The sequence below is a fragment of the Macadamia integrifolia genome, unplaced genomic scaffold (genome assembly GCF_013358625.1).
Source record: "Macadamia integrifolia cultivar HAES 741 unplaced genomic scaffold, SCU_Mint_v3 scaffold1608, whole genome shotgun sequence".
Classification (NCBI taxonomy): domain Eukaryota; kingdom Viridiplantae; phylum Streptophyta; class Magnoliopsida; order Proteales; family Proteaceae; genus Macadamia; species Macadamia integrifolia.
In genome coordinates this window covers 194,838-202,229 of record NW_024868278.1, presented here as the reverse complement: position 1 = coordinate 202,229, position 7,392 = coordinate 194,838, and the positions used below count along the sequence as shown (strand labels likewise).

General features: G+C 38.6%; 1 long non-coding RNA gene across 1 annotated transcript; it reads right to left on the bottom strand.

Annotated features, from left to right (window-relative positions):
- Positions 1 to 641: 641 nt before the first annotated feature.
- On the bottom strand, positions 642 to 6,452 carry LOC122064329. The gene is made up of 2 exons (XR_006135652.1): positions 6,315 to 6,452; positions 642 to 971 (listed from the first exon to the last, which is right to left on the bottom strand). It is a non-coding gene; the product is annotated as an uncharacterized LOC122064329 (long non-coding RNA).
- Between the last annotated feature and the right edge of the window lie 940 nt (positions 6,453 to 7,392).

Below are 7,392 nucleotides of genomic sequence, written 5' to 3'. Positions count from 1 at the left end.
CTTGCCACTCCAATGCCAAGAAAATATCTTAGCTTACTTAGATCTTTTATATCAAATTATTTACTCAAATGTTGCATGAGAGTATTGATTCCAAAGTGATTGCTGCTTGAAATGACGATATTTTCAACATAAACGAGGATAACCACAACACCTTTATCATTTGCTTTAACAAACATTGAAGAAACATTGAAGAATCAGATTCTCCTCTTTTAAACCTAAACCTCATGAGAGCAACACTAAGCTTTTCATACCATGCATGTCTTGATTGCTTGAGGCCATATATAGCCTTTTTGAGTTTGCAAACCACCCCATCTTGATTTTCTGATGCATGGCCAAGAGGAAGATCCATATAGAACTCCTCTTCTAAGTCTCCATGAAGGAATGCATGTTTCACGTCCATTTGTAAGAGGGACCATTAACAGTATTCTGATACTAACATGAGTACTCGAATAGTGTTCATTTTAACTACTGGAGCAATTGTTTCCTTGTAGCCAACACCATAGGTTTGAGTGTACCCTTTGGCAACAAGTCTTGCCATATATCTTTCAACAGATCCATTATAGATCCATCGACAACCAATGGTTCCCTTGCCATCTAATAAATGAACCATTTTCCAAGATTGCGATCAGGAGCATCATTCATAGCCTTAACCCACATGACTAGTTTGCTTGCTTCGGAAAAACTATTCGATTCTTTATAAGAAACAATAATAGATAGAAAACTCAATAACTTAGGAGAAATATTATCATAGAAAACATAAGCTTGATTAGGATGCTGAGTGGCATGGTAAGTGGAGAAATCCCAAACCCGAGTTGAAAGCTTGGGAACCTGAGCTGACCTGCTGACCTGCTAACCAGCATAGGAGCTGGTACCAGAGGTGTTGGAGCTAGTCCATTCATGTCTCTGTTATCAACTATAGTTTGATGATCAACCTTTCTCATTCAAACTATCATCTTTATTAACCCCATCATCTGGTAACATGACAAGAAAAAATTCAACATCAGAATCACTATAGTCAATGATAGCACCATTCTCCCCCTGAATTTGATGTCTATCAGGGAAAAACATGTGAGCTTCATCAAAAGTAACATCATAAGAGATGCAAATACATTCGATATTGGGTTCATAACACTTGTATCTCTTTTTAACAGACGAATAATCAACATTAATGCACTTTTAGGCATGAGGATCAAGTTTACCACTAGTTTGAGACTGTATATAACAAACACACCCAAAAATATGGAGGTGAAAAAGATAGAATTTTTGACCATGGAGCTCTTCCATAGGAGATTGTAATTGAGAATCTTACTAGGGACATAACAACTTATGAGAATGGTGTCCGACCAATAAGATTTGGGTATGTGGCTGGAGAATAATATAACACAAGTCAACTAAAAATGGTGACGATTTTTTAGCTCGGCTACTCCATTTTGTTGAGGAGTGCCAATGCAAGAGGTTTGATGAATGATACCCAATCTAGGGGAAAAGACCGAAATGGATAATTAGTGTATTTTTTTCCATTATCTGCATAATATCTTAATGCAACTATTGAACTATATAATAAAAATCACAAAACATAGTCAGCAATTCACTTTTAGACTAAGCATATAAAGCCAAGTAAACTGTGATTTATCGTCAATAAAAGTAACAAAAAAAAAAAATCTATAAGCATCCCTAGAGTCAACAAGAGCACTACCTCAAACATCCGAATGCACAAGAACAAATAAAACAGAGAAAATGGCATTCTATGCTGCTTGACAAAAGACATGGATCCAATTACTAAAATCATGATATAATGATGAGTCAAGGGCATGCAACACCCGATCAGACGGGTGACCCATTCGCAAGTGCCATAACTGAGAGAGATATGTAATACTTTTCCTTGCAACTAACGCATGACAATGAAGATCTAAAATATAGGGACCATTTTGAAGTCATCCTTCACTAATCATCTTCCTGGTAATGCAATCTTGAAAAAGCACCTTTCGAGGAAAAATGACATTACAATTCCACTTTTTAGTACACTTGCTAACAGATAACAAATTAGAAAATGAAGGAACAAGTCATTTGAAATATAAGAGAATGCCCAAAGCTGTCCAATGCCTTGATTAGAACCTGTACTCCGTTAGCAACATTAATGGGGAGGTATGAGCCATTAGATGCAGTATTAAAAGAAGATAATATATGTGAGGAACTACACATATGATCCGTAGCACCAAAATATATAATAAAGAAATTTTGAGAGAGAACTAAGAGAGCATGGGAATTTCTAAGGCTAGATTTATAGATTCAGGTGCTGAAGTGACTATTCCAGTAGAAGTCGTTCCATGATTCTGTAACTGTACCTAAAACTGATAAGCTAGAGTCGCAAAAGTAGATTGGAAGTCCGTGGGGTTGGCTTGAATTGCGGCTTAAACTGTCACTTTTGTATCTTGGTCCTTATCATTGCTTGGGCAAAGATGAGGATGGAGAACCCAACAACTATCTTTTGTATAGCCATTAGGAGAGCAATGATCACAATGGACCCGTCCACTACCTTTATTTTTTCCTTCACTGGCCATCCACAGTTGTCACACTATTGTTGCCATTAATTGCAACCATATTAGCCAAGCTTTCAGTTAAATCACCATCAAAGGTGGAGTCTGTGTTCATGACTTGATGTCTAGTTTCTTCTCTTTGTATTGTTGAGCAAACAAGGTAAATGATAGCAATCTAGAACTCATAAGAACTTGACACTTTAGGTTCTTATACTCGAGTTTGATACTAGCTAACAACTGGAATATCTTATCTTGTTCTTTCCATTTGACATAATCCATTACTAACTATGTAGATGGTCTATATTGAAGGAGGTCATCCCAATTTTTTTCAAGTTCCTAAGACTCCCATAAACCTAATGCAATATCAGAATATGCAAAAATATCGTAGATGTGGAATTCCATGGAATTAAATAATCAAGTCATAGTCAAGTAATCATTGACTTGCCACTCAAAAATTTTCGGATCAGTTGGCACATGCGCTTTGTTTCGCTGGTAATACAATTGAGTTTGGATCTGCCTCCAAGAGCAATAGTTTACAGTTCAAGACTAAGGAAGATAATTTCTCCCATTTTAACAGTATGAAGGTAAGACTTTGGCTGTTCACCTTATGTGATACAAGAATCAGATATCATCTTTGTTAGATCAGAGGCCTTATCTTGATCGGTTTCAGCCATAAGTAGTCACACCCCGTTCACACAAAATCAAACCGGTGACCAAGCTAACACCTGCTAACCCAAAACTTGCCAGGATCATTTGACGTAGTAACCACTACAGAACATACATATAACTAAGAAAGAAAATTCTATATTCCAGCAAAAGTCTTACCTGTATATACATGTAAATACCCCAATACTCTTGATACCCAAATTGTATTACATAATACATTTACATGTGAGCCCGTAGGCATGATATATATACAAGAATTACAGTTTAAACATCCAGAGCACAGAAGGGATAACATCATAAAATAATCAAAAGGAATCCCAGGTTGGTATTCAATGTTGCTGTCCTGCAACACAACTCTCGCACAGGCACTTGGCCCAGTGCCCAAGATCTTTGGGGACTCACTAGTCCTCAGCTAGAAACTCTACTATAGGTCCCAGCTTTAGCTCTTCGATCGGATAATCTGCAAGATCATCTAAAAATGATGTGCACGTGGGATGAGATCATTAGCCCAATAAGTGAAAAGAAAGACCAAGCAATCATTTACAATACAAATGCACTTATATGTATACAAGTCCATTTTTATAACCTAGATCACATAAGCATCACATCTGAGTCATAAGCTATGTGCTACTCGCAATTACAGTGCACGTATGCCCCAGGTACAAGTCACGAACTCCATCCTGCGATTCACCCATAGGGTTGTTGAAAAAGGCCAGCCATAGGTACCAGAAAAGTAAATTGCTGTTCCTCAGTGATATTAAAGTAAATTGTTGTTTCTCAGCAATATTAAAGTAAAATGGGTCTTGCCTGCATTAAATTAAAAGTAGTATGATTAGCCCTCTGATTATATCACCAAAGTTACTAACCACCCTAGTGATTGGCCGGGCGTACTTCTAGCCACCACCGTTGGTACATAATCTCGGACTTCTCCCAGTGATATACCAACACCTAAACCCCTGCTGAGAAGTGTCGTAGCACAAGGACATGTCATTCCTAACCGCATGCTTTTATATGAAATAATACGACTGCATAGTGCCACTGCTTCCCATTCCATGGGCCACCAATACATTTGTTTCTAAGCCTACTACAGCTTATAGTCTAGCAATGCATCATGTTCAATAATTTAAAGTCATCCATATCATAATTCAAAGCAAGAAAAAGAATTTAACAATTAAAGATATCAGCATATTAAGTCATAAATAAATTTCATAATGCACACATCAATACATGCAAATGGCATTCATGAATGACTAGGCTACACATATTAATAAAGGGATGACTAGGCTAGCCTACAACAATAATGGAATGATGCAAAAACACTCCAAAAATAAATTCAATGTCCTCTTCCCACTTACCTAATTGTATAAAATGATCACCCTTAGTATAAAGAAGATCCGGCATGTGATGACATGAGTTTCTAGTAAAGCCTATCATAAAATAGTTGAGTTCAGTATACCTCTACTTTAGGCTCATAACCAACGAGGTACGATGATCCCAACGCTTTTAGAATCATCAAAGGAGGTTGCTCGACAAATTTAGGCCCAATCGAAACCCAAAGGGTCGAATTGGTAGATTAACCGACAGGTGAGGTACCTGTCGGTCCTTGCCCACCGCTCGACTCAGGGGCCCTGTAAGGACCGATGGGCCAAGTGCCCACCTGTCCTTGCTCGCAGTTCGTCCCAGGGACTCTACCTAGACTGGCAGGCTAGGTGCCCACTGGTCTTGCTCATCAGTCAAGCCAGCAGCCTATCTAGGACAGGCATGCTCCAGATTGGTAGGTTCAACTAGGGTGTCAATCCTAAGCCCGCACCGGTAGGCCCGACTGAACCCAACTCACTTAAGGCACAACCTGGACTAGCCTGTTTATGTTTATTAAACAGGCATTCACGGTGCAAGCTACTAGCCTGTCGATGCCCGACCGAACCAACTATCTAAAATGCCCACTTGAATCGAGCCATTTAGCCTGACCGACCCGACCCCCTACAGTAGCAAAGTAACATATCACATTGGTCCTCAGATGAATGGGGAACATGAAAAATGGAAATCTACTATTGAACTTGTCTTCATTCCCTTTCAACTCTGAAAAAATCTATTCTTCTTTGATTTGGGAAATATTGCACTTGTCTTCATTCCCTTTCAACCTTGAAAAATTCTATTCATCTTCAAAATCAAACAAGGTGGCCCTACTGGTTTCGGTTACTAGCATGGAAGATGCAACATTTAGATTGGACAAAGATTAGGAAGACAAGAGTATTGGAATTTTATGAACTATTTATCCACGGATAGATCATAGATTGTCTAAATTAAAATTCTTGATGATGGGAAAACACAGAGCCAACTCCAAAAGAGTTGCAAGGCTTACCCTCCATGCAATGTGTTATGTGTGTGGGTTACACATGGTGACATTTAATCCACTTAAAAAAAAATTTTGGGTTGGCACGTTTGGGACCTGATTAGAGCCCGTTTGGACTTAAGTAGGTCCGTAGCCAGTTTAAGGGCCGTATAAGGCCCATTTATGGTAGCCCGATTAAAGCCCAACGCCAATCGACCTGATTATAAACCGTACCATGCCCATCAAACCTAAGCTCGTTTACTTAAAAGGGCATTTACGGTGCAAGGGTTCCAAATAGGTAAGCCTGATTAAGCTCGACTGAAATCAGCCCGGCCCAACCGGTTGACACCCCTAGGTCTGACCATTTTCAGGCACCCACCACTCAGAATCGAGATTTTATTGTTCACTTCTATTCTTCATCCCACCATCAAGAAACCACCAAAGGTCGATTTGACCGCATTTTTCACAAATCTAAGGTCCCATATTGTGATTTTAACATAAATCTAAGACCGATTCAAAGTTTTAAGCTTGGATCTTGCCTCTTTGCTCAAAAACACTTCAAAAACCCCAATCTATTCTCTAGCTCAAGAGATCAACAAATGCTTTTCAAATCTTACAACTTCTTCCTCTGAAACCTTCAAAAACAACATGTAGGTCCTTCATTAAACCTTAAATTTATCATCTCAAGTGAGATTAACAAGATCTAAAAGATTCCTACCCAAATTGAAAGGTTTCACTTAGAGTTTCTTAGGGGTTTAAGACATATAGACTTTACTCACCTCAAATCATAGATCTTGAGATGAGGATTACTAATCCGGTGCCGAAATTGAAAGATTCAACCTCGACATCGCACAACAAGCATCTTCTTCCCTTTTTTCTTCCTCCTTCTTCCCTTCTCTTTCTTTCTTTTCTTTCTCTTCTTTACTTTTATTACCCACCATGTAAAATAATAAATGAGGGGAAAGATAAGTAATAAATGCTATTTATACCTGGGTCAAAATATCTAATGACCAGAATGGTAGGTCACATAGGTGGGTCTGAGCCACCTATGACCACCCACCAGTAGGTCGAAACTTAGCCGATTAATTTGGGATTTCGATGGGGCTCAGTTCTGACACATATTTCACTATCAGTAATTGACCAAAATGCATACTCGACACAAAACACGGCTACATATCTTTATTATGTGCACATGGCCTTGTAATTCTTGCAAGTGCACGACTTGGACACGCATGACTTGGACACGTGGACTTCACTAAGCACCGACTTTGACTCGTTTGACCAACCCGAGTTTAGAATCACCCTTGCCATCATGTTCCATAGGGTACCCGACTTGACTCGCTCGAGTTCAAGTCCTACAAAGCCAAACTGAACCAACCGAGTAATTAGATCAGATTTAGAAAATAGGGTATCACATAAGTAATTATTAAGAAAAAGAGATAGCTAATCTGAAAGATTGAGAAAATTATCTAGAATGACAAGAGACTAACAATAGAGACCATGGTTCAGTGAAGAAGGCTTCAAAAATTGGACACAAAGAGGATTTGACAATAATCCTTGGTTCCGATGAAGAATTGTCGGAAGCACGAACAACTTTGTAGATTAGGATCACACCCGCTCTGATCCATGTTGTACTTTAGACACACACACACACACAAAAGAAAAGAGCCATTAACGAGCTTCAGTCATCCTTAAGCTTGCTCCTCAGATGAATCTCCCAAATTTTTTTATCACCTTGGGAGATCTTATCCTTAAATAGAGGGAATACAATCAGGATTATATACATAGACGACTGATTATCAGGAAAATACAATTAACACAATATTGATCAAATCTCCTACTAAGAATAGGAGAATT